We start from the raw sequence: 13,342 nt of genomic DNA, 5'->3' as shown, positions 1-13,342 counted from the left end.
TTCCTCATAACTGAAGAAGCTATGCGAATGTGATTATACCTGCTAGAAGAATTGCGACAATGAACCTAGCAAGCTTCTATGTTGGTTCAACCTTGAAAATAATCTTTTAATCCTTTATGTAACTCCAATTAGGCCCACCATAGTAAACCATAATGATGGACTGACTTGATAAAACCTCTTGTAAGAAACCCTTTATCAACCAACATTCAGTTTAGGATGGTTACATATATTCCCCCAATCAGCTTAGGCCACCCACCCACATAAGAAAATTGAAATTGAATAAAACATTTGTTCATCCTACTCACCCAACCACAATGATGTACCAACCTTTTTTGTTTTTCTGCTTATCTATCTCATCAATTTTTCATGTAAGGAGTTCTGCACCCACTGGTCAAAGCAAGTGTGGTGTTAGAGCTTCATAAGTTACAAGGGTGGAAATTGATAGAACACAACTGGGTCAATATTCCTTCATAGAAAAGTAAGAAGAACAAAGAGAACTAACAAGGTAGAAGACTGAAAGAAACCAATAGGTAAACTTAACCCATACATCAAACTAATTTTTAAGTTTGTCACGCAGAATCCAATTTCTCATTTGTAGTTTTTCACAAGTGGTAGAACAGGACAGAAACCCCACTTATATAAGCACCAATTCAGTAGGTAACACTAAGATACAACATTACTTCAACCTTAAAATACAAATAAAAATATAGAGGAGGAATAGCTCAGGAATAGCATTAATGAAAATTCCGGGCACACATGAAGTGGAAAAAGGTTTAGAAGATTGCAACTCACCGCCATAGCAAGAAACATATCCTGAAAGATGCATGGTTCAAGTATCCAGTGAATTTTAGCTACTGGATCATCTTCTAACTGAATATATTTCAGTCATTAGAGTTTTGCTTGTTAGTTAGCATAGAACATCAAACAATTTGACAAGGCAGACAGAACTGGTTAATTTTGATCAAACCATTAACATGGTCATGAACAAACAAACTAGTAGTAGAAAATCCTGGAGAGAATAAGGTTCTAATTCATGCAAAAAAGGGCTATTATGTTGTTCCTTACCTTTCAATTTTTTTCTCCAACTAGCTTGATCCAAGCTACGGTTTACACGATATGATCTATAAGTGATGAAATTTAATTCATAAAGAATGGCTACAGAACAATACCAGCAACTTTCATTTTGTATCAAGTAAAGGAAAATCTAAAGATAACCTGACCAAACAAAATATATGATAGGCTTCTTAGCATGTTTATCATTTCTTGATTTGGTGAAAGCATGCTTATCAGAAACTGACCATTCTTACACAACAGCTCTGGTATATTCCTCTCCTGTCTCCACATAGCAGTAGAACACCTGAGATATACTTTGCACTATCCTTGTTTCAAAACTAGAACACTGAACCAGTTGTTGATGGACTCACGAAAATGAAAAGGAAAGTAACAATTGAACATGTAGAGAATGCAGTAAATTTCAAACTAGAAAATTACAGAATAAGCTGTAAAATATAAGAAAAAAAATTTCAATGCATTAACCAATACAGCCTAATGCATGCATCATCTATCATGACTTTAACAGTGAGGTCGATACCTGAGCATGTGAGGCAGGAAGTAGGTCTAGGTTTTTCACATTCAGCTGGTACATAAATAAAACACAATACTCTGTTAATAGTTGTGGACTCAAAGCTCCAACAAGAACATATTTGCATGGAGAAAAAAGACCCTAAATTCCTTAATCTTTTGAAAAGCCAAAATTCACCCTCAAAATCATCTAGTTTATCACTATGTCTTCTAGATGCCCTCAAAGTATATGCTTCACTTGTCATTACGCATAGAATAAATGCAAGGATCGAGCAAGTAAAGACAAGATAGGTTGAAGGCCACAAATATGTTTTCTTATTTACAATCATGTGCAAGTAAAGAGAAAAACAGAAAGGACCATCTCAAGTTCCCAAAAACATTAACCAACTCTGCTAGGATTTATGAATTTTTTGTCTTTCTTTACAAAGAAAACTTAGAAATTATGAGTAAGACAATGAAATTTGAAACACCAGAACATGGTCAAGATTCCTTTTTTCTGTCATCCTATAGATGGTTGAGCTGAAAGGAATCGAAATGGTCACATCATCTTGTGCCTCGCACGCATGTGCTTATATTAAAATGAATTGAGTCAAAACCAATAATCATTGTTGTGGCTTGCAATGATCAGACATAAGAAGGGTTGTTGATGAGCAAATATCCTGTTAGTCGAACATGATAAATAAGATCATTTGTCAATCATACAGAGATATGAAGCTAACTTATAGCAAATAAGATCATGGATTGGAGAAACTGACATTTTACATCCAAAACCAATAAATATTTCAAGTGACTCGGACAAACCAGTTGCCAAGATTAAGGCCGCTCAAGAAGGTATAGGCTAGATAAATCCATCTTCGCCCATCCAAAATAAATAAATAGAAGGGTTGTTTCTGATCAAATATCAAGTTAGTTGAATGTAATCAATAAGATCATTTGTCAATCATACAGAGATATGAAGCTGACTTAGAGGATATAAGATCGTGGACGTGAAAAACCTGAATTTTGCATCCAAAACCAATAAATATTTTCTGTCACAGAGAAAACAATTACCAAGACTAAAGCTGCCCCTGCAGGTAAGGGCTGGGTAAATAAATCTCTGCCAATAAAAAAATAAATAAAGCAATAACTTGATGCCCTTCCTAATTAGAACTAAAGCAATAACTGACGGCATTTTGCCTGTGCCAGTTTCAGAAGCCAGTAGAAGTGGAAAATGGTACGCGGAACCAGTAAACAAATGCAAGAGAAAAATAATCATGGTCCTTCATCCAATATTGAAAACACATCATAATCCTCCAATACAGACTTAAGAATTAGCCTCTCAGTCTTCTAAGATCGATCTACATCACAGGTGCAGTTCTAGACAACATATCCTACACCATGAATTGTAAGAATTATAGAGATGATTTGTTACCATATGATTTGTTGCCATTCCTATAGAGATATGATTTTGTAAATAGATTTCTATAATCCCTTATTTTAAGGGATCATATCCTAGGATTATTATTTTTCCTTTCTTAGAGTTTCTTACTTTAGAGAGATATTTTGTATATAAATATGTAATCTGTCATATTGAAAAGAATAAGAAATTACAGAGAATTACTCTGATTTCTACTTGGCATCAACTTAGGTTACGGTTTTTTTCCAACCTAGATGATGTCCACAACTTCTTCTCCTACTCCGGATATCACTTAAAATCCAGAAAATTTTTCTGGTTTTGCTGCTCAATCAGAAGGTAATCTGGTCATGAAAGAACCAGAAGGTAAACCTCATGCTACAGTTTTTTTTCTCCTCCAGTCCCCTAATTGGATCCTCGATTCTGGTGCTACGGATCATATGACTAGTAATAAAGATTTGTTTTGCAATTTTTTTCCAAACTTTGGTAAAGCTGTCAAAACGGCTGATGGTTCTTTGTGCAAAATAGAAGGACATGGCACTTTTATTCTCAATGACCAGATTGTACTTAAAAATGTCCTCTTCGTACCAAATCTGGCTTGTAATCTCATTTCCGTTAGTAAACTTTCCACCGACTTGCACTGCTCTGCAATTTTTAATGATATTGATTGTACTTTACAGGCACTGAACTTGAAAAAGATGATTGGTAAGGCCAGCTTGCAGAATGGTCTCTACATTCTTCCCGCCTCTACTAAAACCGAAATCTCGAAATCTCTCACCGCTTTAGAAAAAGTGATAATGTTATGTTATGGCACTATCGTTTAGGTCATCCTAGTTTCACTATCTTGCAAAAGTTTTTCCTGCTCTTTCATTCATAAAAGGCCAAATTCTTTTCTTGCAAAGTTTGCTCTCTTGCCAAACATACTAAATCAACTTATTCTCCTTCTACATATAAGCCTTCTCACCCTTTTGCTTTGATCCACAGTGATATTTGGGGTCCTTCTCGGGTGAATAATGTTGATAATTGTAAGTGGTTTATCACTTTCATTGATGATCACAGTAGGATAACTTGGACTTATTTGCTAAAAGATAAATCTGAAACTGTAGGTGTTTTTACCCAATTTTATAACATGGTTCTCACTCAATTTGGGTCTAAAATTCCGCTCTTTAAATCTGATAATGGCAGTGAATTTTTTGCTAAATCTTTGGGTGCATTTTTTAGGGAAAATGGCATAGTTCAGATTAGTTCTTGTGTTGACACCCCACAACAAAACGGTATTGCTGAAAGAAAAAATAGACACCTCCTTGAAGTTACTCGTTCTCTTTATTACTACTAATGTTCCAAAATATTTGTGGAAGCCTTATTACTGCCACATATTAATCAATCGAATGCCTAGTAAGGTTTTACAATTTCAAACACCTCAATCTATTTTTGCAATACTTTCCCCATTTTAAACCTATCTCCTCCATTCTTCTACTTAAAATATTTGGTTGTACAGTTTTTATCAAAACCTTTGCTCCTAATAAGTCCAAGTTATATCCTAAATCATTAAAGTGTGTATTGGTTGGGTCTTCACTTAAGAAGGGTTATAAATGCTATCATCCTCCTTCAAAACGATTTTTACCACTATGGATATAACATTTTATGAGCAGGATCCCTATTTCACTCAGGCTGAAATTCAGGGGGACATGGAAGGATTTTCAGCCATATCAGGTATCTCCTCCTACTCTTCATTCTCAACCTTCAGAATTGCCACAAATTTTGTCCTTACCTACAGATTGTCACCTGTAATACTCCCATTGATCCACCGGTAGTACTATCACTACTTCACCCATACCACTTTAAATACCCTTCATGAAAATACACCTATTCCATTCAAAATATTCCACAAAATAACACCAATCAAACAACTCTGTTCTATACAAGGAAAAGTAAACATATTCTGAGGTTGTTTGCAATCTGATGCTTGCCGAGAATGGATTTGGGTCCAGCTGCCGAAACAGAAGAGAAATCAGTAAGTCCACTTCCCCTACTCTAGATGACTTCCCTATTGCTATTAGAAAAGGGTTAGACAATGCACCAAGCATCCTATTGAAAAATTTGCTGGTTATAATTCATTGATGCCGTCTTTTCAAGCATTTATAGCAAACTTGGATAAAGAACAGGTTCCCACAAGTATAGCTGAAGCTCTAAAGGATTCAAAATGGAGAAGGGTTGTTGAAGAGGAAATTTGTGCTCTGGAGAAAAATGCTACTTGGACTGTTACGGACCTTCCTCAAGGAAAAAAGGTTGTTGGCTGTAAATGGATCTTTACTGTAAAGTATAACTCAAATGGTAGCATCAACGATACAAAGCGAGACTAGTGGCCAGAGGCTTTACAAACATATGGGATAGATTTCACAGAAACCTTTGCACCTGTGGCGAAGCTGAATACTGTTCGAGTACTCCTAAGTTTGGATTAAATTGCGATTGGAAATTACACCAACTTGATGTAAAAAACACTTTCTTAATGGCAAGCTAGAAGAAGAAGTATATGAAGTGCCACCTGGCTTAAAGTCTGTGAAGGAAGTAACAAGGTGTGCAAGCTCAACAAGTCTCTATACGGGTTAAAACAATCATCCAGAGCTTGGTTCGAGAGGTTCACTAAAGTCATCCTAAAAAAACGGCTACAAGCAATCCCTCGCCGATCACACTCTTTTCATCAAGGTAACTTTTACAAATAAGAAAGCTATCCTTATGTGTACGTGGACGACATATTCTTACCGGAGATGATGAAGAAGAGATTTGCAATTGAAGAAGTTGTTAATAAGGAATTCGAAACCAAGGACTTGGGAAAGCTAAGTATTTCCTAGGAATGGAGGTGACAAGGTCAAAAGAAAGACTGTGATCAACCAAAGAAAATATGTACTTGATTACTCAAAGAAACTGGTTTTCTTGGTTGTAAGCCGATTGATTACACCAATGGAGCAAGCTTGAAATTTAACAAGAAGAGGGTCCTTGGTAGACAAAGAGAAATTTCAAAGATTAGTTGGGAAACTAATTTATTTATCCTGACAAGGCCATATATAGCATATCCTGTAATGAGATAAGTCAAACACATGACTAATCCTACTGAAGAGCATAGGTAGCAGCAAATAGAATTCTCAAGTACTTGAAGAAAACTCCAGGACACAGTTAATGTTTAGAAGACACAAGACAGAACTGTTAAGATCTTTACAGATTCTAGTGGGCGGAGACTTACTGAAAGGAGAACCACTAGTGGCTATGCACCTTTGTTTGGGGAAACCTTACAACTTGGAGAAGTAAAAAAACAATCTATCGTTTCAAGAAGTAGTGCTGAAGCTGAATTTAGAGCACTAGCATTGGGAATATGCGAAGGAATTTGGCTACTTAACTACTGAAAAACTTGTCACTAATCAAGAGGATCACTTTGAAGTTTTGGTGATAATCAATCTGCTATTCAAATTGCCAAGAACCAGTTCAACATGATCGGACAAAGCATGTTGATATTGATAGGCATTTATTGCGGATTAAAGTTAACAAAAAAGACAGCCACACTTTCATTACATTCCTTCGGAAGAACAAGTTGCAGACATTCTTACTAAGGCTTTGCCAAAGCTGTTTTCAATAAATTCCTATTCAAGTGGGATTATACAATGTATATTCTCCAGCTTGAGGGGAGTGTAGGAATTATAGAGATGATTGTTACCATTCCTATAGAGATATGATTTGTTACCATTCCTATAGAGATATGATTTGTAAAAGATTTCTACAATCTCTTATTTTAAGGGATCATATCCTAGGATTATTATTTTTCCTTTCTTAGAATTTCCGACTTTAGAGAGATATTTTGTATATAAATATGTAATCTGTCATATTGAAAAGAATAAGAAATTACAGAGAATTGCTCTGATTTCTACATGAATTGCCCTCCAAATTCCTATTTATATTCATAACAAGAAAAAACAAGACAATAAACAGTTTAGTTGAACCAAATAAACTGCACAATACCACAAAACAACAATTGAAGCCCATCAGCCAAGTTTCAGATATCTCTATTGATATTATTCAGGAGCTCTTCTTTATTAATAAAATTTATTGAATTCACTAATCTAGATCTAAATGCTAAAAATGCGAAATGATTGCCATTTTGGAGTTCAAAAACTAGCATAATTTTAAGCTTAGAATGCACATTCTGTTTACTCGGAAGAAAAAGAAAAGAGCACGAGACTATCAAAAACAATTCCAGAGTTCTCTCAAGAAAACTCACTTCGTAATTATATAAAAAAAAGTCGAGGCCACCATTAGAAGGATCCCATTCGTAAACAACTTTCCAGATTCCAGTCCTTAACGCATCCAATAACGAAAATAAATCGGTAAATTAAAGCAAGTGTAGTTGCATAACTAGCAAATTTGAAACAAAAAAATTGTAATGATGCTCGAACAGATTCTACTTTATTGCTGAGAAACAAAAAAGATTTTTAACCAGTGAGTTAGGGGCACTGAGCGTTGACATAGTCAAAGGCATGTAAAGCATTAATAACGTGGAAACATATTTCTCCAATTTATTCTTTATATAAAACTATATTTTTATTGATGGGCAATCATTTTAACAAGAGATTAAAGAATGATGTATGTTTGATTGTGTTGAGAAGTAATTATAGAATGATCTCTTAAACTTAACGAAAAATATGCATCTAAAGCAATAGATGTTTGGTGCCTCTTACCGTTTTTGAAAATCAAGGAAGCCACCAGCTACATTCTTTGTCGGTTGGTCGGTTGCAATACCATATTAGCACCCTGAATAACCACCGCAAAAAATGGTGTAATGGTAGGTGAAAATTAACTTCAAATTCGACTCCGTCCTTCACCATTTATTTGAACATTTGTCTTGTTATACAATACAATCTTTTGGTTATAATTAGCCATAGAACCTTATTCACTTAGAAAGCAATCGACAAATGGAAGGGGGAAAAAACTAAAATGACCGTTATGGGGAGTTTTCACCGGCGGAGCCAATATAGACTTAGAATTGACACCCAAATCTTTTTAAAAAGAATATATATAAATTAAATAAATGACACCACTTTAAAAAAATTGAATACATTTAACAATTAAAACTTTAATAGGTATGTAAACGAATCAACCGCTCAGTGAACTATTTGTGAATTATGCAGCAGGAAGTTCATTCATGTTCGTTTATTTATTAAACGAATGAACATAAATAAGATTTTGTGTTCGTTTAATTAAATGAACGAACATGAATAGGGTTTGTTCACTTTGTTTGTTTGTTTTCATTTATCATTTTAATGAATGAACACGAATAGACTACATTTCTTAATGAATGAACAAGAAATTTTGTTCGTTTAGTTGTTCATGTTCATTCATTTGTTCGATTAAAGTTAAACGAATAACCAATAATATACCCTCATTATTGTTCATTCTATTTGTTTACAGACCTAAAATTTAATACTCAATTTCTCACTCAAAATTATTTTATAATTTCTAAATTTTACATCTCAAATAATTATCTACCTCCGCCGCTGTGAGTGTTGCTCGTAAGTATTTATATATACAATGAAACAAGACATCAAATCAAACTAATAGCAAAGGGATACATTTTAAAGGCCTTACTCCCACATAACGTGCTGTCTACAAAAAAAAATTAACTATAAAAAACGTATCATTTTAGTACGTAATCTATACATTTGTTTTACTCACTTCGTCTTGTCACCTAGTATCTAACTATGTTAATACCTATTAACACAGCACCTCACCCAATCAATTAGAATCACAAATTATCTGATGAGGATTAACGTACCTTGAAGATATCTTTATAAATGAAAATAATTTTAATTATATTTATAAAGGGAAGAGAAATGTTATTCACAATCAGACCTATGACCTAATATCAATCAAGATCCAAGTGATATTTTTGTTATTACACTATATATCAACTCTTCGGGTTTCTGCCGGCATTAGATTATTAATTAATGAAATTCAAATTAGGAAATGGACCACCATATCGGGTGGTACCACTACCGTAGTATTGGCAAATGGCAAGTAACAACAGAAATACATGCAATAGAAGTCATGCCATTGTCAACTATGAAAATGTCAATAAAGATATCATCAATTTGTTGATAAATTAAAGAGATAAGTGTAAAGGTAGGCCGAATCAAATACTAACATTATATAATTTAATAAATTGAATCTGTCAAGCTACTATTTACAATATGCGCAAGTAATGTTGAAAGAGTGATTAAGAAAAAAAAAAAGTCAAATGTGAAAATTTAAAGAAAAAAAAAAAAACAACAAACAAACTAAGAATCAGTTTGATCTTGGCCGCAACTCCCGCGCCATCTCACGTATGGGGTCCACTTTACGCGCTTTGCATTGTAAGTGGACCTCATCACTTGTCTCTTTTTTTCGCTTTTAATAATATTTTTTTATTATAAAAAATTCCCACCGTCATCATTTCCACTCGCGCAAGCTTGGCATGTTTGACACTCAAACTATCTCCAGTTTCAAAAAGGATCAAGCTTTCTTATAATCCATCGGCGTTTGCCATTCTTAAAAAAATTTTTTTTTGTAAATTAAAAATAATTTGGTAAAGAAGATTAAAAACATATTTTCAATAATAATTCATGGAAACAAGTTAGTTACTTGTTTTCTGCTAATAAATAATAAATAAAATAATTTTTCATATTTACTCTCAATTCATAATTAATATTTAAATTTATTAAATTTTATTTTTATAAATGGTAATTAAATCAAAGTTAATCCATCAATTTGATAAAAGTGTTTTCAACTTTAATTTTTAAAGTATTTTTATTAAAAATATTTGACTTAAGGGTGATTTTTGTCTTGTATCAAATTATCATTTTATCCTTATAGTATTTTCGCATCAATTTTATACTTAAAATTGTTTAATTATGTCATCTTATACCTTACACCCTAACTTAAAATCTTAAATTTTAAACCCTAAACCCTATTCATTAATTTAAAACCCTAAAAATAGTAATTACTTTGCTTAAGGGTTATCTTTGCCCATGTAGTAGACTTAATTTATCGTTTTCACCCCCATCATATTTTCACATCAGTTTAGCATTCATAGTGACTTAATTACATCATTTTATTCCTACTCCTAACTTAAAACCTTGGATTATAAATCCTAAGTTATGGTTTAGGGTCATGTTTAATGTTTACGGGTTAGAGATTATGGGGTTATGGTTTATAATTTAGGTTTTAAGTTAGGGGTAAGATATAAAATGATGCAATTGGGTAACTTCGAGAGTTAAATTGATGCAAAAATAAGATAGCGGCGAAATTGATAAATTTAGTCTACTATATGGGCAAAAGTTATCCTTTTGCCTAATTATTTTAAGAGAAAATAACCTCAGTGACCGAAAATTCCTTATAATATACGATTTTAACCAACTTTTTTACGATTTGCCAAAATGATCAACAAAATCGCAATGTGATCTCTAAATCGCAACGCGATCTCCATTATCGCAATTCAGTTTCCAGATTCGCAACGCGATTTTGACCATCACATTGCGATTTTCGAAATCTGCGTTGCAATTTTAGATAATCGCAATGCGAATATGTAAATCGCAATGCGAATATGTAAATCGCAACGCGATAACACTTGATCGTAACGCGATAATACGTGATCGCAACGCGATTCTGACTATCGCAGCGCGATTCTGACTAACACATCACTGAATTTCAAATTCGCAACAGGTTTTAGTTTCGCAACACAAATGGGTATATAACTACTACGCAACAGCATCAACTCATAACCTAAATCCCTAAATCGTAACTCATTCCATCTCCATCTATCACTCTCTCCGGCGACATTCGTTCTTATATCCAACGACATCCTTCCCCATCTGGCAACATTTTTTAGTTTCGCAGCTCGTTTGTTTAGTAAATTAATTTACAATAATGAAATCATCTAATGTTGATCATGTTTGGATAGATTTGTGTTTTGGAGGGTCATGGGAGAATGTTCATGGTGTTTTACAATATATGTCTTTACCCATGAATCTTCAACTAAAACTGTCATTAAAAAAGTTAACTTATGAAACTCTAATGTTACGTGTTGCAAATAAATTGAATTTAGAGCCCTTAAGTGGATTTAGGCTATCTTATCTGAGAAAAGGTAAAGTTTATTTGTTAACTGACAATGAAGATGTTGAACGATTCATTGCTTACATTAGTGTTTCGCAAGATGATGTTACATTGTATGTTGTTGAACCTAGAAGTAGTGAAGTTGGGTCAGTAGCGGGTAGTAATCAACTAAGTTTTTCAACCCCAGTTTATGGTGCTCAAAATTTAATGGTTTCACCACAATTTCATCACCAAGCAAATTTTGTTTCACCACATTTCCAATACCAAACACAATCTCAAAACCCACAACCTTTCCCTAATCCAAATCTCAATCAACTTTCAGCACCAAATTTCGGTTTTCGTATTAACCAGTTAGACGATGATGAGCCAACAGAAAAAATTGTGAGTACTAGTCGGTATTCGAAATTTGATCTTGGTCAATACCCGAACTTTGATCTTGGTCAATACTTGGATTTTGATGATGTTTCAGAAGAAGAAACAGACCCTGCGTGTAATGATTTTGATACTGGACAATACCCGAATTTTGATGATGAAACAGCCGCTGCTGAGGAAGATGTTGTTGATGATAATGAGGAGGAAGTTATGACTGTGAATGAACATGTTAAACATCCATTCTGTAATTCATATAACCCTGAAGAAAAAAAAGAAGAAGAAGAAATCCCCGAAGAAAAGTCCCCGAAGAAAATGCCACGGGAGTATAACTGGAATATGCCAGAATTACTTCAGATACTGGAAGAAGAGTTGGTAAAAATAGCAGTTGATTGTTAAACAAAAATTATTCGTATCAAGAAAGATGATTGTTTTGATACAAAGGAAGACTTGAAGATAGTTTTGTATACGAAATGTGTGGAAGATGGCTATCAACTAAAAGTTAACAAATCAAGCAAAGATCGTTTCGAAACAAGGTGTATGATTGACAAAAACTGTACGTGGCGTATGATTGCAAAGAGGATAAAAGATTGCGAAATGTTTCAAGTTAGGACTTTTATTGAAACATACATGTTCAAGAACCCAAGTTTTCCTCACCATAGACAGGCAAACAAAAAGGTGTTGGGTGGTTTTCTGGCTGAGTTAATTTTTGAATGGCAGGGTATATCGGGGACATGAAATTATGACTGACATGAATGCTCGGTTCAAGATTAGTATCTCATATTCTCAAGCTTGGAGAGCCAAATGTTATGCCTTGGAATTGTTGAGGGGGTCGCCAGAAGCATCGTTTGCCCAACTGCCGGATTATTGTCACAATTTAAAGCTGAAAAATCCTGGGTCGGTAACTCATATCAAAACAGATAGAGATGGACGCTTTGAGTTGTTGTTTATCGCCATTAGTGCTGCGGTTAGTAAATCAATATAATTTTGTTGACTCATTTTTGTTAGTTACATGCATTTCACATTTAAATGATTATATTTCTTGTGTATATGATTTTGTAGATTCGTTCGTTTATTACTTGCATGCATCCAATTATTATAGTTGACGGAGCACATTTAAAAGGTTGATACCTTGGAGTAAACTTATTAGCAGTAGCAATGAATGCTAACAATGGGATACTGCCAATAGCTTACGGGGTTGGAAAATCTGAAACTCTGATTCATGGACATGGTTTATGTGGTATCTTAGGGATTGCATAGGTCCTATTAGCAATCTGACAATCATATCCGATAGGACAAACTCAATTGACAACGCTGTTAGAAGGTGTTTCCAGAGCTTTTCATGGACTTGTGGTGTTCATTTATATAGAAATCTAAAATCAAGGTCTGCTGGTATAAAAAATCACAAATGGACATACTGGAAGACTGTAAAAGCTTATCGGGAAGTGGATTTTAATAAGCATATAAATTGTTTAAGACGTGTTTTGCCTCAGTGTGCTCAAACACTAGAAGATGTCAGGTTTGAAAGATGGTCAAGAGTACATCAACTTGGAGCAAGATATGGTTTCATGACGTCTAATAGTGCAGAATCAATCAACGCTCTAAGTCGTCATTCCCGGAAATTACCCATTACTATGTTAATGGAGTTTTTTCGAGCCTCTATTCAACAGTGGTACTACAAGAAAAGAAACCATGCATGTATTATTTCATTAAATTTGTAACTTATCATATAATTTACTAAGTATTATTTATTTAAATTTACAGGAACATTGGAACATCGTGTTACACCATGGACTGAAAAAAAAGATAACGAAACGTGTTGTGAAGTAAACGTCATGGAGAGTTGAACCATGTTCAAACACT

This window comes from Hibiscus syriacus, unplaced genomic scaffold (assembly GCF_006381635.1).
Source record: "Hibiscus syriacus cultivar Baekdansim isolate YM2019G1 unplaced genomic scaffold, ASM638163v2 tig00112285_pilon, whole genome shotgun sequence".
In the NCBI taxonomy this organism is placed as follows: domain Eukaryota; kingdom Viridiplantae; phylum Streptophyta; class Magnoliopsida; order Malvales; family Malvaceae; genus Hibiscus; species Hibiscus syriacus.
The sequence above is the reverse complement of the archived record's forward strand: the minus strand, read 5'-3'. Positions refer to the sequence as shown.